At 39.1% G+C, this 26326-nt stretch overlaps 1 protein-coding gene and 1 non-coding gene across 4 annotated transcripts in view; one reads left to right on the forward strand and one right to left on the reverse strand.

Moving 5' to 3' along the window:
- PTPRG (protein tyrosine phosphatase receptor type G) overlaps nucleotides 1-26326 on the reverse strand; it is a 704073-nt gene that overhangs the window by 335772 nt on the left and 341975 nt on the right. The window lies entirely within an intron of this gene.
- Nucleotides 12879-12983, forward strand: LOC112301338 (U6 spliceosomal RNA). The gene has a single exon (XR_002974479.1). It is a non-coding gene; the product is annotated as a U6 spliceosomal RNA (small nuclear RNA).

Raw genomic sequence — 26326 nt, forward strand, 5'->3', positions numbered from 1 at the left:
ACCCACTCATCTACTGATGGACACTTGTGCGGCTTCCATATCTTGGCGATTGTAAATAACACTGCAATGAACATAGGGGTGCTTATGCTCTTTTGAATTAGTGTTTTGGGTTCTTTGGGATATGTTCCAAGCAGTGGGATTGCTGGGTCAAAGGCAGACCCATTTTTAATTTTTTGAGGTATCTCCTATTGCTTTCCACAGTGGCTGCACCAGTCTGCATTCCCATCAACAGCCCATGAGGGTTCCCTTTTCTCCACATCCTTGCCAGCATTTGTTGTTTGTTGATTTTTGATGATAGGCATTTTGACAGGTGTGAAAGGTATCTCAATGTGCTTTTAATTTGCATTTCTCTGATGATTAGAGACAATGAGCATCTTTTCATGTGTTTATTGCAGATCCATAAATCTTCTTTGGAGAAGTGTCTATTCAGGTCCTTTGCCCATTTTTTAATTGGGTTGTTTTTTTTGGTGTTGAGTTTTGTAGTAAGTACCTTGTAAATTTTGAATGTTAACCCCTTATCAGATGTATCTGTGCATATGTCCTTCCATTCTGTGTATTATCTTTTCATTTAGTGGATGATTTCCTTCGCTGTGAAAAACCTTTTTAGTTTGATGTAATCCCATTTGTATTTTTTTCCTTGTTTCCCTTGCCTGGGGAGATATATCTGATAAAAAATTTCTAAGAGCAATGTATGAGACTTTGCTGCCTATGTTTTCTTCTAGGATTTTTATGGTTTCTGGTCTAACATTTAAATGTTTGATCAATTTTAAATTTATTCCTGTGTGTGGTATAAGAAGGTGTGGTTTCATTTTTCTGCACGTATCTATCCGATTTTCCCAACACCATTTATTGAATAAACTACCTTTGTTCCATTGTACGTGCTTGCTTCCTCTGTTGAATATCAATTGACTACAGAGGTATAGGTTTATTTCTGGGGTCTCTATTCTGTTCATTGATATATGTGTCTGTTTTTATGCCAGTACCAGCCTCTTTTGATTACTATGGCCTTATAGTATAGTTTGATATTAGGTAGCGTGATTCCTCCAAATGTGTTCTCCTTTCTCAGGATCACTGTTGCTATGAAGGGACTTTTATAGTTCCATATTAATTTTTGAAATATTTGTTCTAGTCCTGTGAAACACATCATTGGAATCTTGACAGGAATTGCATTGAATCTATAGATTGCTTAGGGTAGTGTGGACATTTTAATGTTCATTCATCCTATCCATGAACACGGTATGTGCTTCCACTTACTTGCATCTTCTTCAGTTTCTTTCTTCAGTGTTTTATACTTTGCAGAGTACACGTCTCTTACATCTTTGGTTAGCTTTATTCCTAGGTATTTTATTCTTTTTGTACCAATTGAATGGGACTGTTTTTTTCATTTCCTTTCTGTTAGTTCATTATTGGCATTTAAAATTCAACTGATTTCTGGATATTAATTTTGTATCCTGCTACTCTGCTGAATGCATTTATCAGCGCTAGTAGTTTCTAGGTGGAATCTTTGGGGTTCTCCATATACAGTACCATGTTGTTTGCAAATAAAGACAGCTTTACTTCTTCCTTCCCATTTTGGGTATCTTTTGTTTCTTCTTTTTGTCTGATTGCTGCGGTTAGGACTTCCAGTTCTATGTTGAATGAGAGAGAGAGGTAAAAGCAGACATCCCTGACTTGGTCCCAATCTTAAGGGGAACGCCTATAGTTTTTGCCCATTCAGTATGATGATGGCAGTGAGTTTGTCACATATGGCCCTTGCTACGTTTAGGTATATTCCCTCTGTTCCCACTTTGCTGAGAGTTTTGATCATAAATGAATGCTAGATTTTATCAAAAGCTTTTTTCTGGCCCTGGCTGGTATGGCTCCGTGGACTGAGTGCCAGCCTGCGAACCAAAGGGTCGCAGGTCCAATTCCCAGTGAAGCACATGCCTTGGTTGCAGGCCAGGTCCCCAGTAGGGGAAACGTGAGAGGCAACCACACACTGATGTTTCTCTCCCTCCCTTTCTCTCTCCCTTTCCTTCTCTCTAAAAATACATTAAAATTTTTTGAAAAAATTTTCAGCATCTAGTCACGTGATCACATGATTTATATCCTTCATTTTCTTTATGTGGTGAATCACATTTATTGATTTGCCAGTGTTGTACCATCCTTACATTCCTGCAATAAATTTCAATTGATCATGATGTATGATCTTTTTGATGCATTGCTGTATTCAGTTTGCTAATATTTTATTGATGATTTTACAATCTATGTTCATCAGGAATACTGGCCTGTAATTTTCTTTCTATACCTGGTATCTTTATCTGGTTTTGGAATTAGGATAATGCTGGCCATGTAAAGTGAGTTTGGGAGCCTTCCCTCCTGTTGAATTTTATGATATAGTTTGAGAAGGGGAGGTTTTAGTTCTTCTCGGAATGTTTGGTAAAATTCACCTGTGAAGCCATCCATCTTAGGGGTTTTGTTCGTAGAAAGTTTTTGATTACTGCTTCAATTTCATATAGGTGTATCTGTCTATTCAGATTCTCTAATTCTTTCTGACTTAGTTTTCATATTTTCTTACAATCCTTTGTATTTCTTTGGTGTCAGTTGTTATTTTTCCACTTTCATTTCTGATTTTATTTATTTGGATCCTTCCTCTTTTTTTCTCAGATGAGTCTGGTTAAAGGTTTGTCAATCTTGTTTATGTTTTCAAAGAACAAGCTCTTGGAGGCATTGATCTTTTGTACCATTTTTTAGACTCAATTTCATTTATTTCTGCTCTAGTCTTTATTATTTTCTTCCTTCTATTCACTTCGGGCTTTGTTGTTCTTTTTCAAGTTGCTTTAAGTGTGAAGTTAGATCATTTATTTAAGCTTTTTCCTGGTTTTTGAAATAAGCCTGCAATGCTATGAATTTCCCTTTTAGGATTGCTTTCCCCGTGTCCCACAGATTTGGGATTGTTGTGTCCTCATTTTCATTTGTTTCAAAGCATATTCTGATTTCTTCTTTGATCTCATTGTTAACCCATTCATTATTTAATAACATGTTATTTAGTTTTCACATCTTTGTGTGTTTTTTGGTGTTATTCTTGTGATTGATTTCTAGTTTCATAGCATTGGAGTCAGAGAAGATGGCTGATATGATTTCAATCTTCTTAAATTGAGACTTGTTTTGTGTCCTAATGTGTCTATCATTAAAAAATGTGGTCTACCCTAAAAAATGTTCCATGTGCACTTAAATAGTATGCATATTCTGCTGCTTTGGGTTGAAATACTCTGAAGGTATCAATGAAATCCATTTAATCTAGTATGTGGTTTAAGGCTGCTGTCTCCTGTAGATCTTCTGTCTGGACAATCTATACATTTAAGTCAGTGGGGAGTTAAAGTCCTCAACTGTGACTGTATTTCAGTTGATCTCTCCCTTTATGTCCATCAAGATTTATTTTACATATTTAGGTGCCCCTATGTTGGGTGCATACATGTTCACTAGGGTTACATCCTCCTGTTGGATTGTTCCACTTATCATTATGTAGTGTCCTTCTTTGTCTCTTACTATAGCCTTGGTTTTAAAGTCTAAACTGTAAGATACAAGTACTGCTAACCTAGCTTTTTTTTTCTTTTTCTATTTGCTTGAAATATCTTTTTCCAACCCTTTACTTTTAGTCTGTGTGTATCTTTTGATTTGAGATGGGTCTCTTGGAGGCAGCATATATATGAGTCTTGTTTTCTTATCTATTCAGCTACCCTCTGCCTCTTGGTTGGAGCATTGAGGTCATTTACATATAAGGTGATTACTGATAGATAGGTATGTAGTACCAGTTTATTGTTAAGACTGTTTTCCTCTTTTATTCTTTCCCTTCTCTTTCCTCTTCAACCAAGTCCTTGAACATTTGTTGCAGTACTGGTTTGGTGTTAAAAAAAACTCCTTTAGCTTTTTCTTATCTGGGAAGGTCATTATTTCTCCTTCAATTTTAAATGATACCCTTGCTGAATAAGGTAGCCTTGGTTCTATTGTAGGTCCTTGCTTCTCACCACCTTGAATATTTCACACACTTCTCTTCTGGCCTGAAATGTTTCTGTGGAGGAATCAGATGACAGTCTAATTGGTGCTCCTTTGTATGTGACTCCCCGTTTTTCTCCTATGGTTTTTAGTATTCCCTCCTTGTCTTTATACCTTGTCATTTTAATTATGACATGTCTCAGGGTAGATGTCTTTGGGTCCAACTTGTTTTGGACTCTCTGAGCTTCCTGGACTTGAGTGACTTTTTCCTTCACCAGATTAGGTAAGTTTTCAGTCATTATTTCTTCAAATAAGTTCTTGATCCCTTGCTCGCTCCCCTCTCCTTCTGATATCCCCATGATGGCAATGTTGTTATACTTCATGTTGTCTAAGATGTTTCTTAAGCTCTGCTCATTTTTTTAAAATTCTTTTTTCCTTTTGCTGCTCTGCCTGGGTGTTTTTTTCTACCTTGTCTTCCAAACTCTGACTCTATCCTCTGCTTCATCTAACCTACTGTTTATTCTTTCCAGTGTATTACTTATTTCACATATTGCATTCTGTATTTCTGACTGATCCTTTTTTTATGGTTTCTATGAATTTTTTTTTGCTGTGGAGTATCCTTATGATCATTACTCTACACTATCTGATAAATTGCTTGCTCCCATTTCATCTAGTTGTTCTGGAAGATTCACTTGTTCTTTTACTTAGAGTCTCTTTCTTCATTTTCCCATTTGGTTGCTTTGTATTTTCCAACTTAGTTGTTAAACTAATCAGATCTTAAGCGTATCAGCTATTAATCTAACAGAGCTATAAGCAGCCTGACTTAAGTACCATAGGGCAGAGCAGAGTAATTCCTGGGGAAGGGGCTATTGCTTCTCCTCAGGCTGATACCATTGGAAGGGAGGGCTCCTGCAGTATGGGGATGACTCAGCACAGGGATCCTGGTAGCTGTTTCTTCAGTTCTCTCCCCAGAGCCACCAGCCCAAGACTCTACTCGAGCATCTCTAGTCCACTCCGCCCTCCCTTTGCCAATGCCAATGGTAAGTGCCAATGGTAAGTGGCTGCAAATGAAATTTTGTGCTTTGGCCCTTTAAGAGGCTCTCTGCATCTCTACCTATCTCTCTCTGACAGACAGAAACCCTGCTGCTTTTCACAGCCGGATTTTATCTGGGTTCCTTTCTGGCTCTGGTGCTATAGGCTGGAGAGCCCAGCTTGGGGTTTAGATACCACACTTCTCAGGGGAAACACCCAGGCTGACGAAATTTCCCTCCAGCACTTCAGCTGGTGCACATGGCAGCCCAGCCAGCCCTCTTGCACCTCCTGCACACTCCCTACCAGTCACGTTGTGGTGAAGTGGTTTGTTCTGTCTGTCAATGGTTATAAGGCTTCTCTCCAGCTAGAGTTCAGTTGGTCATTCTGGATGATTTCTCTACAAATTAGCTGTAATTCCAGATTGGTCCTGGGAGGATGGTTAGTGCAGCTTCCATTTACTCCTCCACCATCTTGGATCCCTTTTTTTTTGTTTTGTTTTGTTTTTTAAAGACACTGGATCATTCTCTGAACAAAAAAAGACCTTTTGGGGAAAATTCAGTCCTTTGGCAAGACCGTTTGAGCATTCCCATTAAGAACTCCACATGCGTGTTGAGGTTTCACATCATTAAAATCTTTTTCTTTTTTCGTTGAGTGGCTTTGAGTGTCTGGAGTGTTTGCAAGTTGAGCTCTGATACTGAAAGTAAAAAAAGAAATGCCTTTTTCCCCGCTGACAGCTATACTCCTACTGTGACAAAGATAATCATAGACATTAAAAGTGGTAACAAGCTATTAGATCATCAACTCAGTGCTTCTTCCAGGGTGGGCAAAGCATCAAAAATAACACAATATCGTGACTGCATAACTGAAAGGTAAATACATTAAATCTCACTCCCAATTAATAAAACGGCTCTTTACACACATAAGCTTGATCCCTCTGTGCTTTATAAAATATTCTAAGTATCTACTGAAATCCTGCTCTTCAGAGGTAGTCAAACCTCTGGCCATTCTTTCTCTTTCTTTCTCTAATACACCCACTTTCCTGTTCCTTGATTATTTTCGCCACTCCAGAACTAGTCAATCCCTCTGCCCTTTATTGTGTCTATAGCAACAATCACTCCATATCTGGAGACACTACCCCATTCTTGACCCCTCCAACAACAGCATAAAGATGTAATAAGCTCAATGAAGAAAGGTATTTGGAGGTGTTCTGAGCACTGTCAAACTCCCAGCACGTAGAATGATACCTAAATGTAGTAAGTGCTCAATACTTCTATATTGAAAAGATGAGTGAATACATGGATCAATGAGTGAATGAATAATGAATGAACAAACAAAAGAAACACAGTTGCCTTCCTAAGAGCTTACACAACAGATGTTGTTCTTGCTTAGCCAGCATTGATGACACACGTAGATTTCCTTCTGGGAAACAATTGCCTCAATCCGTACTCAGCCTTTGTGACAAGGCAAACAAAGTGTCAGGACCTCTGAAGAAGAAGCCAGGCAGAAATCCAAAGGGATACAATCAGACACATGTATCCCTCTGGATGCACAGAGTGACTGGTCCAAAAATCACACCTTTGCAGGAAATGTCAGGGAAAGGAGCTTCTGTTCCATTGGTATTGTAAGCCACAAGGGTAATTTAAATCAACCTGAGGGTGTGGAAGACCACCACAAGGAAAGTACCCACCTAAAAAGGAAGCCGACCCAGGCAGACACACATAAGCCCCAGTCAAGCTGAAACCCAGAACCAGCCCCAGACTTTTAAATTATTTCAGTCCATGTATTCCAATTTTTGATTCAGTCCAGTTTGCTCTTGATTTTCTATTACATGCTACTAAACGAGTTCTAAAGGATATATTTAACTCCTCACTTTCATCCAGTACCCTCCCAATTGGAAGGCTTCCTATAAGTCACTGACATTCCTTCGCTGCACACCTCTTCGCACTTGGCCTCAGTCTGTCACTCCTATATCGACCAGACACTGGTCGGAACCATCACTACTGACATTAATCCACCTTTGTGTCATGCATTTCATACGTATAATTCCTCAGGTATGAGTCAACCACTGTCCGTTCCATCATTAGGTATTCTTCAAAGTTGTTGTGAATTTTTAAACAATCATCCTATATACTTTGAAGAGATGCTAACTACAAAACTGACCTTTAGTCCACAAAAGTTTATGTCCTTTTGCAGGCCCACAGGTAAGGATAGGATCAAAAGCCCAAATGCTGACATCCTTGTGCTGGACTACTTTTCACAGTTAATAAAAAGCACTGCCATTCTGGTCAGTCCACTTTGGTAATTTTTAAAAGAAACCTGGGCCTTTTCTATAAAGCAATGAATCTCTGCTGGAAACCTCTGGACCTCTTCCTGACGTAATCAGAGGACACACTGCCCAAGAACAGATTTTGGCAGAATACTCGTTCTTTTACTAGGAGCTCTCATTTCTCATCGTACCATGTCTAAATTTGTTCAAATGTCTTCATTAATTTGCAACAATTTGGTAAAAATGTTCTAGAAGAGATAAGATACCGAAAGGAACTCTAATGGAAGAACCTGCTCGTGTCCTGCAAATTCATTAGTGTGCTTGAGAAGGCCTTTCAGAGCTGAAAGTAAACAGATGTCTTCAAATTTCTGCAACAGAAGAGAGTGGTGCCAAATAGCCCACGGATGCACTAAGCGGTGCTGATTCCTGAGCACAGGTGTTTTTGGCCTCTCGTTTATAAAATCAAGACAGAGCTAAATCCACTGGAAAGGCATATACCTGTGCTTGGCTTACCTGCAGATCGGCATCTCATTGGAAATAAAACCTCACTGCAATTCGTGTGGTAGAGAGAACGCCTCTGAAGGTCGCCACAGGACCACTGTTAAATGGCCCCACAGAACAGTGTGGGGTTGTGAGCCTGATGCTCTGCCTTCATTCTTCTTCACTATAACCTAAGTCTTTATGAAACCATTTCTAAATTAAACCTTTCTCTCCTCCCTAAATTAATTCTTTTCTGTTCCCCATTCCAAACCTCTCAAACATAGCAGGAATCAACATTTTTACTTATCATATTAAAACATGTATTTTGCTTTTTAGCTTCTGCCAGTTGTGGAGTTACTCTCCGATCAGAGCCCAGTCTTAATTATACATCTCACAGTCAGAAAATTTGAAACTTATCCTGTGTGACTTTATTTACTGCTAGTGAAGGTGGAGCTGATTTTCGGATGATGTAAGGAAGACACAAAAATACTAATCCCCTGCTGAGCTTCAAGAATATTCCAGCATAAAGAGTTTTTAATTTTGTGCTGCCTGAATACTTAGTAACTAAATCACAACTCCAGTACTCTAAGTAGCAACTTATAGTTTGATACAAGAAATAACACAATCGTAATGATACAATCAATGAGTGAAAGACAGAGAAAAGCTTGTTTCAATAGTGATGTTTAATAACCTTATCACCGGGGCAAACCACTCCATTTCTCTGTGCTTCCCTTCTCACCCCTGTGGGACTGGAACAGTAAACAAGTTGACCACCGGGCCTGCCCTCATGGTCTCTGTCAGTTTTAATTCTACCTTCAGACTTCTCAGAACAGTGCCAGTGTACACATTACAATCTCAATAAAAGGTAGCCATTTTTAACTTCATGAATTTAGCAAAATTCCTTGAATAGAGGAAACAAGTATATGTTTATAGCACATGACCAAGGCGTCCCAGAGAAATCTGTACATGAATTGTATGTCGCTCAGATGAGTTGGTGCAAACTCCCCGGTGTGTCTCAACTTGACATTTGCACGCAAGGGTTTTCAGTGTCAGCTGGACCAAATACCTCCACGGGTGTCTGTCAAAGTACACAAAATTGCCTGGTAGATCAAAACGTTTCTAATACTGTTTATAATGTGTTGACCAAGACTGTATACCTTAAAACATGTACTGATATTACATTTAATAATAACAAACTCAACTCTGCCACTTTGCTACCCAATTCTGTTTAATAGTCACAAACTGCTCTGCTGCTTGGCTACCCACCTCAGGCACAGTCCTCAGAACAGCCAGGTGAAGAAGAGAAGAAAGAGAAACACCCATTCTATGGAGGTCTTCATGATATACATTGTGACTTAAATACAATTCCTGTCTTTCTCATCAAAATGACTGCAATCTATAGGAAAGACTTCAGGGGCAACTTATAAAATACCACCATTAACATCACAGGGAACTTCAGTAAGGGGTGCGGGGAGTCAGCTGGCCAAAGATGCCATCTGATTCACTAGCTAAAATCATACAGATAAATGCTAGACCACACAAGTAAATTTTTTAATAAAACAAAGCCAACCTATTGATGATAGTAGTACATTCCAGAAGAAAAGTTTGTAGATTAAAATTGAAAAAAAGAATTGATTTAAGATTATACGTTGCAAAGGCAAAGCCTGACAACTATCTCGGCCATTCCCTGATGAATTCAAAAGGTTTGAAATCACAGACAATTTGATTATAGTGTAGCATGAGGTTGTCTGGCCCTTTGGAAAAGGGAGATTCGGTCTGTCATAAAGTCAAACTGAGAGGGACTTAAATTCACCTTCATGAAGCCACCAGACTCACTGCAGCCAGGCAACTGTGAGCTCTGAGAATGGAGCAAGAGGAAATGGTGACGAAGGCGGTGCCTGGTAGTCATCTAACATATGATGCCACCCACACACCAGAAAGAACCACCTCTGACAATCCTAATTGCAGGAGGCCATCCCTTATAAGATGCATCCTCATTACTGGGACACTAATAAATGAAAACTGCGCATCATAAAACTCAGTGCTTTCAACGCAGGGTGATTTTGTTCCCCAGAGGACACCTGCACAGGGTCTATAGAGACTGTCACAACTGGGAGTATCCTTGCACCTGGTGGGCAGAGGCCAAGGGTGGTGTTAAACCTGCACAGAACAGCTGCACAAGGTGAACAGTGCTGAGGTTGAGAAACCCTGATATCACTGATGAAATATGGTTATTTTGTTTGCTGCTATATCCCAGGCATATAGTACTTTCTTAACATATGTCACATTTTTAAAATAAAATTACTTTTAGTGTAAGTGACCTAAAGAAAATAGAGCACAGGTGGCAAACACAAGGCCCGCAGGCTGACCCCGGCCCTCCACCTTGTTTTATCCGGCCCAGCACCTTGCTTCTACCCAGCAGCAGTGCCAAGCCTTCTCTTGACTATTAAGGAGTAATTACATTTATACAGTCCTAAAATTACATTTGGCCCTTTGAAGGCAACGGTGAGGCTGATGTGGCCCCCAGGTGAAAATGAGTTGGACACCCCTGAAGTAGAGAGATAGCCCCAGGATTGGATCTGCCACTAAAACTCTTGCTTCATTGTGCTCCATTCTCCAGACCTCAGACTGGAGAGCTTCCCCACCCCATCAGCCACACGTCAGCCACCCAAATCCTCTGACAGCATAACTCCTCCCATGTCATTCAGGCTTCCTTTAAAGGGCCCTGCACTAAGTGACTGGCATGAAAAATTTGAAGTATCCCATCCAGAGAATAAAATATTTGGGGGCATAATGACAACAGTGGCAAATAATGATATGATGAAGTCTACTCTTTCGTAAAAATGTATTAATTGCTGTGTTTTTCATAATTGCACAAGCATTGTAACCCTACAAGGTAAGAACTATTAGATACACTTTTATTACCATTACACTTTTAGAGAAGCATTTTCAGAAAGAAAAACTCAGAACAATCAAATGACATACCCAAAGTCCCAAATTAGACTATGGTTAGGCCCCAAATCCCCAAAATCTGGTCCCTAATTAATTCTCTTCATACTACAAATAATCATTTTTAATATGTCTGCTTTTTACATGAGGATACTTCTATATCTGGTGCCTAAACATCAGGAATGAAACTAGTAATAGAATCACAATGACTTATACACAAATCCCTTGAACTTTGCAATGGCCCATTGTCATAGCTGGAGTATTTAATGTTGCAAAGCAAAGTTAACCTTCTGAATCTGGACAACAGCCACATGATGAAAATCTATACACACCAGTCCCCACATTCCAATTATGAATACTACCTTTCTTACTACTGGCAAACAGTACTGTAGAAATCTAAAGTGCCTACCTGAAGGACAGGCCACTCTTCAGTTATCAAAATTTATGTGTGGAAAGAAAGCTTACTCTAGGTTTCAGTTTTTAAATTATATTTTCTCTATATAGGGACAGTTAAAATAGATATTTAATGGAGAAGCAACACTTTCTTGATTACTTCAAACATTTAAATGAAAACTGACCATATCTTTGTTTCAAGATTTGGGGCAGAGCTTTTATGGTGTAGCAGAATAAAAATAACCGAGAATTGCCCATATTCGGGTGAACTGCCCAGCCCTTCTAGTGGACAGCAGTGCACCTGGGGCTAATTCACAAACCTCTCTGAGCCTCGCTTTCTTCATCTCTTAAAAAAACAGAAAAATGTTAATAATCATTACCTACCTCAAAGATAGGTTGGGAGAACAAAATGAAATATACTACTGAACTTACCACAGTACTTCGCATAAGGTGGACAATAAATATTTATTGAGCCTGACTGGACCTCTACTAGTGAAATATGCAAACTCAAAATGACCACAGAGGCCAGGCAATAAGGGTTAGGAAAATACCAGATGATCTTGGTCTAAGTTCCATGTTCCCTTATTTAATAGCTAGATAAGCAGAACAGGTGTTTCACTCGTTAGTTCTGCTGTTTGGAAAGCAGCAGCAAATGTGTGGTGACAAAGAGCAATTAACATTCCGTCTCTGAGTCACAGGGCATTTGGGACAGGAGCATGGTTGGCGTGAGAGCGCACGTCCCCACGAGGGGGCAGCACCAAGTTGGCTCTGGCAAATTTTGATGTGAAGTGTTCTGATTAATTTTTCAGAAAAAAAAAATGTTTTTCCATGTTAGATAGCATATCAACCATTTCTTTAAAACTAAAATGTAAGCCAACAAAGTGTGAGCCAAACTGGTTAGGACCACATACAGCCAAGATGACCAATTTTAAAACTGCTCTAAAAAAGAAAAAACAAACGATGAGGTAGAGTGAGTTTAATTGGCCACATGTAAGATCCAGCACAAAATCATATTTTATGACCCCCGAGTGACTGGCCTCGCGCCTGATCATTCAGCCTCACAAGAAAGCCCTCGCAGAGAACCATAATGATGGCAGTCACACATTTCAAGGACTGGCTAAGCCCTTTCTGTGGATAAAACATGTTAGGCAACAACAGGAAATGGTTTCTCCTGTCACAATTCATTGTCATCTTGATCTAAACAAATTTGTGAGAAAGAGCTTTCCTTCCTATTTAGGACATGAAGAATGTTCATTGCTGTCAATTAATTTGCCCAAGAAGAAGAACCAATAGCTGGTGTTGGGATCAGAAGGCCAATGTGCCCAACTTCAAGTACAGAATTGCTTCCACTGGACCATATTTGTTTGACCACCGTAACATAAAGCACTTCCGCAGGACTCAATAAAAAGCATAATAAAATCTGATCTCTTCCAGAGTAAAAGGTATAATCCTACTGGAAATAATCACAAGACTTTACATGAGCATATGCCAAATCAGATGAAGAAACAATTAAAACAGAAACCAGCAACTGTAAAATTGAGAAAAAAGATCTCAGAACTGCTTTCACAGTATTATCGCGGTTTTGAGATGAGAAGTTCTAAAGTCCAGCATTTTCGCCAATGTCATTCACTCATGCAGAACTTTTGCAAGTGGCAGCCATAGCAACCTGTCACCTGGATGATTATGTACTCAGTATTTTCCTGTGAAATAACTTCTTTGTTTTAAAGTTAAAGAAGGGGTAGAGGAAGTAAGTAACACAATGAATCAAAAACAAGTTGGTGATGTGCTCTTCCAGCAGCACATACAAAATAGCTGAAACAGTACAGAGAAGATGAGTCTGGCCCCACGCAAGGACAACATGCAAATTCAAGAAGCAGCCCATAGAAAAGACTTAGTAACAAAGACAAGACTTGAACCCATCCCAGACTGTTTTCCATTCAATTCAAAAGGTCTCCAGCGTTTTCTTTTCTCTGTCTCTACATCTACCATGGTGGACACCCATCCACTGCATTATGGTCAAGAGGCAGCCCACAGAGCTGCACATACAGTTACGTCTAGGGTCAGAAACTCCTTCTCTTCACGGAAGGGAAGGCTAGAATTTTCTATTTGGCTTTCCAAAAGAAATAAATATTATTTCATAAACAACAAGTCAGTGTTATTTGGACCCTTGGATCAAAGCAGGAGAATAAAGTTAAATATGCTCTCAAACTTTTCACATACGGTTAATAAAATAAGTAAGCCCATGATTTCAGAAATAGAGTATGGATTACTTTATCCAAAACGTAGCACCTTACTTCTCTTACATGCCCACACCTCAAAAAAATCTTAGGCAACTTCTCTGTATTTCCTTGGAATTTTGCTATGACTATAGATTTAATCATATCTCTCCACATTGTGATTTAATTAAGCATTGGCTTTTTCTTTAGGTTCAATCACTTTTGGCTTTTTATGAGATCTATATACTCATTTTTCTTATGTAAGCATCTTTTTTTAAAGCTTATTGAAGGTAAGTAGCATGTTTGAAGTCGTCTTAAAGGTACACTATGTCAAATTATTCCACTGAGATTTGCGATCCCAGTGTGAGTAAATATAGAGCTGCTTTGCATTAGTAAGCAACATTTTTTTAAAGTTTCCTTAATTTGTACCAAAAAATGCTCCCAAACACATTGCAAATGGGAATACCAGTTTGGTCTCATCTGCACAGTATCCAAACAACGGTTCACATCAGGAGCGTGGACACTGCAGCTGTACCAACTTTTGATTTCTCCAGGAGCTTCACTAATTTCTACAGATAATGATGGAAATGACACGCTGACAGCTCTCTTCCACAGGCTGACTCAAGCAGTTCTGGACCCAATGACTATGGACATTGAGTGAAGAAAATATTAACCAAGGCTAATACCTATTCTCATTCCAGACGATGTTAATGTCTTCTAGAAAAATAGACCATTATAATAACAATTGTTATTTTTCCATTTTAAACTCAGTTTTGTATAAATATTTGAAATGGCCACACCATTAACAGCTTTCAAGGAAGGCTCATGTGAAAGGTTATTAGGAAAATAAACAAGTGTAAGTTATGAGGAAAATATAACTAATATAAACACAATATTCATTAGAGAGTGCCAAATGCAAAATCAACTTCCCTTCTCTATTGGCATTTACAGATTTCCTCAAGAACACCTAAAAAACAACTTGACTGAATGATAAATTTCAATTTATATAGAAATCCAGGGAAATATATGAAGCACACCAAAAGTCTTTTTCCAGATCAGGAAGTCTCTAATTTGCAGAGTAAGACAGTGCAAATACTTTCTTAAAATTCATTTTCAAATTTTATGGCCATACCAAAAAAAGTTTAACTTTATACACCCATACCATGTGGCTCTTCAAACAAATCTGGAAAAATATTTAAATGTAAAAAAAAAAAAAAGAAAAAGAAAAAAAAAAAAAAACAGAAAAGAGAGGAGAGAAAAAATCCAAGGGAAAGAAAAATATTGAAGCTTTGTTAAAATGAGACATTCGGATCTGGTTAACTACAGAGAAAAGAAATTTAGGATAAAAGGAAGAGGATTTTTAAAGCCTTTACTAAGATGAGATAGATAACTTCAAATGCAGTCTTAGAACAGTGGGAAATCTTAAGTCCAGATAGAAGAAAAGGTGGTATTATAGTTTAAAATTCCAACGAAAATACACAGAGCAAAATTCTATTCTAAGATAATTCACAGGAGGGAAAATAACCCCAAGATCAAGTGCAGGATTGTTTTTCCTTTTCATTTACAGCTTAAAAGCTTCTTGGCAGCACCAGTACTATGTCAGAAAGGGTGAAAAAATTATGCTTGATAGATAATTTTAAGACTTTACTCAAAAGATGTTAATAAATATACCGGAGCTGGTGGTTGGGAGCCAGGGCAGCAGCAGCAGTTCAGCGAGCACAGTGTTCTTCTGCAGTCACCTGTTGTAAATCTAAAAATGTGATCACTCTGACGGCATGTTTCTTGCCTCTAAAATAAGCAAGGAGCTGTGAAAATGTTTCCAAGTTTCCATCCTCAAGGAAGAGAGCATAGAACTCATGAAGGGAGACTTCTTTAGCTGCTTTCATCAAAAGCAAGTTGGTTTTGCCTTTTTAAGTGTTTGCTCAGAATAATGGACATATGATCAGCTTTAAATCCTTCATAAAGATAAGGATGTGGCTTCTAAGACCCCAGATCTCATAACAAATATGTAAGGATGGCCTGTCCCAGAATCTGAGTTTAGTTTACAGGAGCTGAAGCTCATCAAGACTTGTACCAACTCCCTCAGGCTTCAACAGTTCAGTCAGCAAGAGTGACAAGACCAGGGTAAAAATGAAATGGCCATTAACTTTCCATGAAAAGGAACTGGCAAGGAAGTGGAGCCTGCTGGGCAAATTCAATCCATCTACTTTCTGATGCTCTCAGGTGAGGTCTGCTCTGAGACTCAGGTCTTTCAAGGAAAAGACATTTGCAACTGAAATATTCCAAGTGCTTTCTTTTGATTCTATTTCTCAGCTAAGGGACTGGGCAGTGATACACTGTCTCTAGAGAAGGTGTTTCCTATTTTAGTTCAGAACATGCTGTAGGATGTTCAAAAAGAAAGCCTTAGTTTGCTTGGCCATGGGATTTGCAAGATACTTGTGAGACTTAAGCAAGAATTTCTGAAGTGTACCTCACTTTTCTGAACTTCTTCAAGGATCAAGCATGGCTTCTAAGACAAAAATCCTATTTCTTTGTATGGCTTCATTAAAGTAATGTTTTTGCAGTTGTTTTTTATGAAGAAAAACCACAGAAGATATTCCTTCCCTATTATCACTTCTAATAATCCTCTTCACTTAACAGCTATAAATAAGACACATCCAAACTTGAGGATCTAAAATATAACCCAGAGACCTCACTGTGTTAGCAGAAGCCAAGTGTGATTATGCCCATTTTGCTGCAGGCACACTAAGGAAAAGCAAAAATGCATAGTTTGGGTGATGTAGATGCAAAGAAAATGAGGCCTTCTCAACACACAGCTCTCCAGTGGGGCCCTCGTTTCTACTGCCAGCGGATTAAGAATAGTTCTGTTTTGACCTGCATATGTATGTGCATACATGCTCCGGTGAGCACGTGGGGAGCGGGTGCTATATCTACTTTCAGGCTTTCATTGATCATTTATTTAACGCACAGAGAAATGTGATGCAAGCCATGGCCTGCCCTGGTAAAAGCCAAGCTTCAAAAGCCGAGCTACAGAGAACACGGTAAACCCTAACGGTTGCTCAGGATCATGAGGTCTGGAATCAGACCTCCTGGTGCAGAGTCTCATCTCTGAAAAGGAAACCTGAGCAAGCTACTGGCATCACTTACACTCAATTTTCTTGAAGAGAATGAAAATGGTACCTACTCCAAAGGGTTATTAAATATTCTAAATGAAGTGCTTAGAGAAACCTGCCCAGATCAGACAAGGGTTAGGTGAGGGTGGCTAATATTAATATAATTTTAAGATATATGTACTTAATATACAGGGTCTCCCTGGATTTGAGACATCTTCTAAATGTGTAGAAAATATAACATGGAAAAAAAAAAGGTGAGGGCACCTGAGAATGAGGGCAGGCAAACAGAGAGAATAATATCAGCAACAAACCCAATGGTCAAAACAAACCCCAACACTGGTGCTACCACACTAAGGGTGAGGCAAAATTGGCCACTGACCCAGCTACTCAGTGTGCCTGGACTCTCTGACCCACGTAGGCAGTGCTTCTTCCAGCTTCTAAGAAGGGTCAGGAAAGTTCATTCCTTACTTAATGTGTATTTCTGGTGGGGGAGCATGGGGGTGAATACGTATGCGTGTGCATATCTTTGCAATTCTGTGCCACACAGAAAAGAAGCTGAGGCGAGAGTTTGGAGAAGACAGCGTGTCCATCAAAAGCTCATGAAGCAGACTGCTTTCTGTCCATCTGTTACATGCAAAACTGAGAAGTTGTGCTCCATTCTGAAGATCACAGTATTAAATAAGAAATGAGCAAAACTGGAATGTGTTTGGAAGTGAGAGACAAGTATAGGGAAGAAACTCAGCTTATGAAAATGTACAACAGTTAAAAAAATTGGGTCCAGGGCCTAGTTGTGGAGGAGATAGGATGAGCTGCAGTTGGCAATTGTCTTCAAAGCAATAAAGGCATATTATCTGGGATGGGGAATGGGTTCATTCTGTACATTCCTGGAATAGAAAGAAGAGCAATGATAATGAGGTGAAAACCATTTGCATGGAACCCAGAAATTTTCAAAGCTGTGACAGGCTCCATTGTATTCATTCATTAAAGCAATGCACCGACGATGTACCAGCCACTGATCTGAGCACCCCAAAAAGGCAAACAGCCTTCTCACAGTGAGAGTATATCCTATGTCAGCTCAACTGAAAAAAAATGAGAAATAGACCCCTAAATTTTATCTGGGCCAGTGGCCACCCAAGTGACATTTCCTTGCAGCTATGTTTGCATATGTGAGTAAATTCTGATCAGCAGGACAAGAGCGGGAGCAGCATGTACAGCTCAAAGTACTTGTATTTAAAGGTAATGAGATAGGCCTTCAACTTCCCTTCTACACCTTCCAGCTGGCCAGAGAGCAGCTATAGTGGCAGCACTCGGGTCACCCACCTGAGATCATCAGACGTGCTATGGGTGGTGAATAACAAGACAGAGGAGCCTCAGTCTCTATACTGCCACCATATCAGCACTAAATTCCTACATGCAGACTATACATGAGAATGAAATTCAACAAATTCTTTAAGTCACTATTACTTGGGCTACTATTGCAGAAGATGAACAAAATTCCAAATACACATACCTAAAAAATATACTTTAATTTTGTGAATGGCAGATCAGTATTAGAAAATCCAAATCTCAGAGCATATGCAAGTATATAATCCACTTTGTAGATCACTTATGGAAGCACCTCCAGGGGCACTGTGACATTCATCAGAATATGCAATGTCAGTGATTCTAATTCTAATTCATATAAAACATACACAACATACACATACAGAGAGAACTTAATGTGATCAGAGCTGTGTGTAAGAACAACACGTTTCCTCTCACTCTAACTAGGATATATAACTTGGATACAATGAAAATCCAAACACCTTCCCCTGAGAATCAAAACACCCAGCAGAAGCCCCTGGCCAGGTAGCTCAGCTTGTTAGAGTATCATCCCGATACGCCATGGTTGCAGGTTAGATCTCCAGTCAGGGCACACACAAGAACCCACCAATGAATGCATAAGTAAGCAGAACAGTAAATAGATGTTTATCTTCTTTCTCTCAAATCAATTTAAAAAATTTTTTTAAACACCCCATAGAACAAGCTAATGTTCTTACACAGTAAGGCAACTGCATCTTTCAGTCCATAAAATATTCAGGCACAAAAAACACAGGTGCAGAAATAAAAGGAGGCCTGCAGCCCGATCCACATGTGGCTCACTTGCAGAGAGGAAATTTGCTTTCCCTAGGCTTGATGGCACAGATATCTAATGGGGTAAATTTTCACAGTGGAGACTATTTTCAAACTGGCTGATCAACTGATTACATGTTGAATATAAATGGCAAATAAAGAAAAGACTGGTATCAATGAAGAGACAAGAGGGAAATCTATTAGATTATCTCATTGCTACTGGTGAGATACAGAGACTGAAAAGCACTCCAGAAAATGCAGACAAACAATGGAATTAAAAGAGCAGCAGAAAGCAGGGTACGAGTAGGTAAATGTTACACTCACTTCCTCCCAGAACCAAACTGGAATAACAACTAAAATACAGAAAAATCAACCTGAATAACCAAATGAAAAGTACCTAAACCATAGTCTTATGACCAAGGATTTACAGAAGCAGCCAAAATGAGATTGGTAAGAAAGGCAAAGACACAAAAAGGGCCGGCCCTGCTCCCAGGAGATGCCCCAGAGGGATATCTCAGCTGCAAAGGTTCCCCATTAAAAGTTGTCATCTCAACCACAACCAGACTCCTCAGCTCACAGCACCAGAGCCACGAAGTTCCAGAACCCATACAACATCTCACTGTGAAAATTAGCAAGGAGTCTGTCTGGCAGGAAGAAATAGAAGTCTGCTAGAGATACATGTGTCCTCCTAAAGGACCAGCACGCAAAATCTTATTCACAACCACTCATCCTGGGCTCTGGAAAAAGGAGGGTGGAGCAGACTAAAGTCGTGTGAGGAGAGACTGGGGTTTGCAGCTCCCACAAGAGAGCTGAAGGGACAGCTGCCAGGGCCCCTGTGCTAAGTCATTCTTCCATACCACAGATGCCTTTTTTCTTGGGTAGAGTATGCAACTCCATACATCAACCTGGGAAGGATCAAGAGCCCCACCATCCCTTACGATCGGGAACGAGACAAGGACGTCCACTTTACCACACTTTACTCAACACAGTACCAGAAGTCCTAGCCACAGCAATCAAACAAGTGGGAGAGATACAATGTATCCAAATTGGAAAGGAAGAAATAAAACTGTAATTATTTATAGATGACATGATACTATATATAGAGAACACTAAATATTCCACCAAAAAAACCCCCCTACAACTAATAAATAAATTCAGTAAATAGTAGGATACAAAATAAATATCCAGAATTCAGTTGCATTTTTATAAACAAATAATGAACTATCAGAAAGGGAAACTAAGAAAACAATGCATTTATAATTGCATCCAAAAGAAAAACAAAAAACAAAAAACCTAGGAATAAATTTAACCAAGGAGGTAAAAAAACTATATTCAGAAAACTATAAGACACTGAAGAAAGAAACTGAAAAAGATACAGGTAAATGGAAACATATGTTTATGGATAGGAAGAATTAACATCATTGAAATGTCTACACTAGCAAAAGCAATCTATAGATTCAAGGCAATTCCTATCAAGATACCAATGACGTATTTCATACTATGAGACATTGAGATAAAGAACAAACTGACAGTAAGCAGAGAGATGGCAGAGGGGGATAATGAGGTAAAGAAGGGGAAGGGTCGTCAAGGAACATGTATAAAGGACCCATGGACAAACCAAAGGGGGGAAGGATTGAAGGTGGGGGGTGGGGATGAGTGGTGCAGGGGAGAATGGTGGGGGGGGATGGAGACAACTATACTTGAACAACAAGAAAAAAAAGAATAATCCAAAAATTTATATAAAACCATAATAGACCCCGAATGATCACAAAATCTTGCAAAAAAAAAAGAACAAAGTTCAAGGAATCACAATACCTAATATCAAACTGTAAAATAAGGCCATAGTAATCAAAACAGCCTAGTACTGGCATAAAATCAGACACATGGAACAGAATAAAGCCCAAAAATAAACCCATACTAATATGGACAATTAATGTTTGACAAAGAAGGAAAGAGCATGCAATGAGGTAAAAACAGTCTATTCAATAAATGGTGTTGAGAAAACCGAACAGATACATGCAAAAGAAATGAAATTACACCACCTTCTTACACAATACAAAACAGTAAATTCACAATGGATAAACAACTTAAATGTAAGAAGTGATTCCATAAAAACCCTAGAAGAAAACATAGGTAGTAAAATCTTGAACATTTCTCTTAGTAATATTTTTTCTGATATATCGCCTAGGGCAAGGGAAACAAAAGAAAAAATAAATAAAGAGGACTACATCAGACCTGAAAATTTTTGCACAGGAAATCATCAACAAAATGAAAAGACAACCCACGACAGAGAACACATTCGCCAATGACACATTTGATAAGGAATTGATATCCAAAATTTATATAAACAACTCATACAATTCAACTCCGAAACACACAATCCAATTTAAAAAATGGGCAAAGGATCTGAATAGACACTTCTCTAAAGAGGACATACAGATGGCCAATAGACATGAAAAGATGCTCAATGTCACTAATCATCAGAGAAGTGCAAATTAAAACTACAGTGACATACCATCTCACACCTGTCAGAATTGCTATCATCAAAAAATCAACAGACAACAAGTGTTGGGGAAGACGTGGAGAAGGTGGAACCCTCATGCACTGTTGGCGGGAATGCAGACTGGCACAGACACTGTGGAAAGCCGTATGGAGTTACCTCAAACAATTAAAAAGAAAACTGCCTTATGACCCAGTGATTCCACATCAGGGTATAAGTCCATATAAAAGCAAAATACTAATTTGAAAGAATATATGCACCACTATGATCATTGCAGCATTATTTACAATAGTCAAGCTATGGAAGCAACCCAAGTGTCCATCAGTCAAGCAGTAGATTAAAAAGCTGTGTTACATATATGTGATGGAATATTACTTGGCCATAAAAAACACCAAATCTTATCGTTTGGAACAGCATAGATAGACATTGAGGGTGTTATGCTCAGTGCAATGTATCAGGCAGAGAAAAAAAATACCATACAGTTTCACTTATATGTGGAATCTAAAGAATAATATAAGCAAAAAAAACAATACAGAAATTAACTCACTGATACAGAGAACAGACTAGTGGTTGCCAAAGGGGAGGAGGGTTGTAAGTCTGGGTGGGAAAGGTGAAGGGATTGAGAAGTACAGATGCGTGATTGCACAATAGTCACGGGGATGTGAAATACAGCATAAGAAATACTGTCAATAATATTGTAGTAACTATTTATGGATACAGGACATATTGGAAGAAACATTTTGTAGGATATGTGATTGGTCACTAGGTCGTACACAGGAAACTGATACAAAATAATACTGAATGTAAACTATAATTGAAAAAAAAATTTAAATCCTCACCCTAGGATACGTTTACTGATTTATAGGAGAGAGGAGGAGAGGAGGGAGAGAAACATCGATGTGAGACAAACATCAGTAGGGGCCTCCCATACGTGCTCCAACAGGGGACTGAACCCATAACTCAGGTATGTGCCCTGAACAGGGATAAAACCTGCACAGTTGTGGTGTGGGGGACCATGCTCCAAGTAACAAGCCACCCAACCAGGACTGGAAAAATTATTTTAAATTACAAACAAACAAAAAAAAGCAGCAGATGATATTAAGATAGTCATCCCCTGTCTTATGTGAAAAGAACTTAGATAATCATTCCCAAAATTCACTGCTACCAAATAAGCAAGGAGTGACATGACAGGAATCAATTAATCAGTGACTAACAACTCTCAACAGCACACATTTTGGTTATCACATATATTTCACCAGAAACTATGAGTAAAGTGTACTTTGAGAATCTAACTTTATCCCTCAAAAATCCTGAGCTGTGAAGTATTATGATGACCATTTTACAGATGAGAAAACTAAAGCTTACAGTTATGAAAACATATTTAATGGGTACCTACAGAGTATCTATCACAAACAATTACTAATTGAAGGCAAAGAAGAGAGAGAAAAAAGCCCTCTGCCCTTATAGACTAACCATGTCACTGCAGAGGGCACAAGCTCGTATCCTAGCAACACTGTGATTGGCCACCAAGTGTTGAAGATTTTATTATTGTTAATTTATTAACTTGAAGTGGAAGGGAGCATGAACTTTTGACTGATACCTTGTCTTCTCCAACCGCTTGACTGCAGCTTCTTTCTGTGTGGCAGAGAGTGGCAAAGGTACGCAGGGAGCAGGCAGGCTCAGGCACTACTATTTCCCACTGTCTTCTACCACCCCTGTTTTCAGGTATTTATAACCCCTGACTGGCTTCCTGCAGATATTGGCTTTTGAGAGAAAAAAAAAATGTTTTTCTCAAACTATTTTGCTTTTCTAACCACAAATTCTTAGCCATATGAGTTTCCTAATTGGCAGGCCCCTCAACAGACAGCAGACATAACCATTCCGGACTTGAGCTTCTTTAGCTCAAGTAAGTAGTAGCTAAGTAGTAAGGGGGGGGTTTTGCCGGTTTCTTCTAGTTCTAATCTTAGTCAGGATGTGCCTCTGAGGGATTGCTGCGTCTCGGGAGACACTAAGACAAGGAAGAGAACATGGCACAGAACCCCTGGAAATCTGCAAGGGAATGCCAATAAAGATCAAAGAAACAGTGAGACAGTGAATTAATCCTAACTATGTTACCAAGACTTCTGTGGTCCTGATGGTTACAAGTTTTGAGGTCAACGGGTATGGGTTCAAATCCCATCCCCTTCTCTTCCTGTGCAATTGTGCCAAGTCTCAGAACCTCTCTGGGCCTCTGTTCCCTCAGTTGTAAAATGAAACTTTAAGACAGTACAATGTTGAAGACTAGACATGATAAGGCAAATGAAACCATGAAACAGTACCTTGCACACAGTTAGAACTCAGCAAATGATGGAATTAGATGTTTTTATATTTGACCATTTTAAAAGTTAGTAGTGCCAAAGGCACTTGGTCAGCTCATGCTGGGAAACTCATAATACATTTAAGTATTCATATTTTCCTACATCTTTCTCGTAGCTAAGATGCCCGAGGCTGCCAGAAATAATCACACTATTTGTGATCCTATGTTTATGCAACAGAAACAAAATGGAATTTTATGGTCTGCTGTGTTCAACACCGATGCCCACACGGGGATAATTCCATGCAGTGCTGTGTAACAAGAATTTATGCAGTATCCCATCCAAAGACGCAGGGCCCAGGCCAGCAAAGCTTTACCAAACTAGTGGCTTAAGAAAGGAGCCCGCCAGCCCCACATCTGTAGACTGCATCTTACAAGCCCTCGGCAGCAGCTAGTTAATTGACCTGGAGGGGAAATCTGATCTTATTAGTTTTTTAAAAAAGTAAACAGATTTTGGTGGAGAAAGTATGTTTCAAATAACAAAAAAATAAGTGGAAAAAATGAAAATACGAATGAAGAATAACTGCCATACTTAGTGTAAAATAAAGATGCTGGCTGATAAGAAAAAAAGTCAACACACAAGAGTAATGTTGCCAATGTCATCCTAAAATATACTTTAGGCCTAAAGGTCTAACTCTGGAGCTAAGGATGGGAACAGCAAGTTGTTAATAAAAATGAGAGTCTGTTACTCTATCCATTCAACAACCTTCACGGACTAAACACTGAAAAATGTTAACATGATCGTCACTCTTGAACAATCTACTGGCATTGCTTTTGTATTTATTTATTTTTTGCTGGAGAATATACTCCTTTCGCTTTTAAGCTACCACAAGGTAAACAGACTTGACTCCATTGCTAGTGTGGCTTTCCTCAAACCACGTAATCAGGGTGGATCACGGACTTCAATCCCCTATTCCCTTGGCTAAGGGCAGTCAGGAGGCAGCATGGTCGGCGGTGGCTGGGAGGGCAGCTGTAGGAGAGGGAGGGCTTGTGCTCTAGGCAATACCGAGTGATGGCCAAGATGTCTGCTCCTTTAAACATTAAATTCATAACGACACAAATTTGGGGGGGTACAAAACATTTCATGCATTCCACAAATACTTAGTGAGTGCTCACTGCATGCACGGTTGAGGGTAGAGCATAAGGGAGTTGGGAGGGACAAGCTATCTTCCTACAGCATTTACATTCCTGAGTGGGAAACTGAAAAAAATAATTCTAAAGCAACTAAGAAGTCAACACAATAGTTTGGATTTAGACCCAACAAGGAATGAACCTTTAAGCAGAGACACTGAGGGTGAAAATAAGTTAGGAGCAGAGCCTCCCAGAGGCAGGGAACAGAGAACCAAAGGGGGATGAGAGCACTGCAAGGTGAAGCAGGAAAGAGAGAGTGACAGGCAGAGAGAGACAGAGACAAAATGAGGGAGAACACGTCACAAATCCAATCTTCAGAAAATTACCAACATTCTTAAGGGTGAAATTCATTGGGACTAATTTTCTGGTGTCCTTGGGTCAAAATTTCTTTCAATGTCAACCTTGAAAGTAAAAAGCCACATAAAGTACAAAAAACAATGTATATAAATACAAATGTTCCACATTGAAATCTTGCTACAAACACGTACATCTGAAATGGTCAGGAAGACGGTCACCATCACATTTTGTACATATGGCTGTATTTATAGATACAGTGTAGGTAGCTCCATCTTTATCTTTCTCTATAAATATGTATGCCGACAATTTGTCAACCTGATCATGAAGAATTAAAAGCGATTTGTAGGACTCAAAAAACAACCACAGTCTCTTATTCTATCATTGAGTATGTACCCAATATCCATGTACTCAAAGCTAGAAAGGGCATTGCTAATAACTTGAAAACCTGAGAGTTCATTACTGATAATCCACTGCCTTTTACTTAGTACAAATTGGTATATATGAATCTGTATTCATATGATATGCACCAAAAGAAAATAAAGGTCAAGGAGCTGAAACTACACATAAAAACTTTAACACAATTCAAGGGCAAAGGATGTGACTTCTCATAGACCCACCTATGGTTCTTTCAGCGCAGACCACAGGGACAGAGCAGGCAGTGCTATCTGCACTGAGTCTGAAGGGTGATGCTCACATGGTGTCTGGTAAACAACCTGTGCTTCATTTTTCAAATGCATTTGTGTTAATTGCAGGTCAAAACTAAAATGAGTTTAACAGTTTAATTCATCACCTTTTGGGCAGTGATCCACAATGAAAAACTCACACCCAAAGGACAATTTGGCTCAATTAATGGGCTTTTCTCAAAGGAAGCTCACAATGAAAACCATACCGAAGCAGAATGGGCTATTCATTATACGATTAAATGTTGAGTTCCAGTGTAGAAAAGAAACCTTAGGACTGACCATGGAATCATTTAAAAATGACTAAATTAAGAGAAAATACTGCTAAAACAAATTTAATCCTGTAAAACAATTTAATATTTTAAAATTTAAACACAATTCCTCAATAAACTAGGATTTTATAAGTAAAATAGCTCCTCAGTCTTCATTCCCAGAGTCAGACAACCTCTAGGGCAGGGGTGTCAAACTCATTTTCACCGCATCAGCTTTGCGGTTGCCTTCAAAGTGCCAAATGTAATTTTAAGACTGTATAAATGTAACTACTCCTTAACATTTAAGTGAGAGCTTGGTGCTGCCGCTGGGTAGAAACGAGGTGCCGGGCCGGATAAAACAAGCTGGAGGGCCGGATCCAGCCAGCAGGCCTTCTGTTTGCTACCTGTGCTCTAGGAAAAAATTTAGCTCAGAAGGGTCACATTTGTTACTTTTTAAACAAGCAATGCTTTTTGCATGTCATAAATGGGTGATATGTTTCAGACAAGTTTTTGTTAATGTCTTAAAGGTCAAATAAAATAACATTTGGTTTTGGTTATGCCAGTCCAAAGCTTCCTAA

Source organism: Desmodus rotundus, chromosome 8 (assembly GCF_022682495.2).
Source record: "Desmodus rotundus isolate HL8 chromosome 8, HLdesRot8A.1, whole genome shotgun sequence".
Lineage (NCBI taxonomy): Eukaryota > Metazoa > Chordata > Mammalia > Chiroptera > Phyllostomidae > Desmodus > Desmodus rotundus.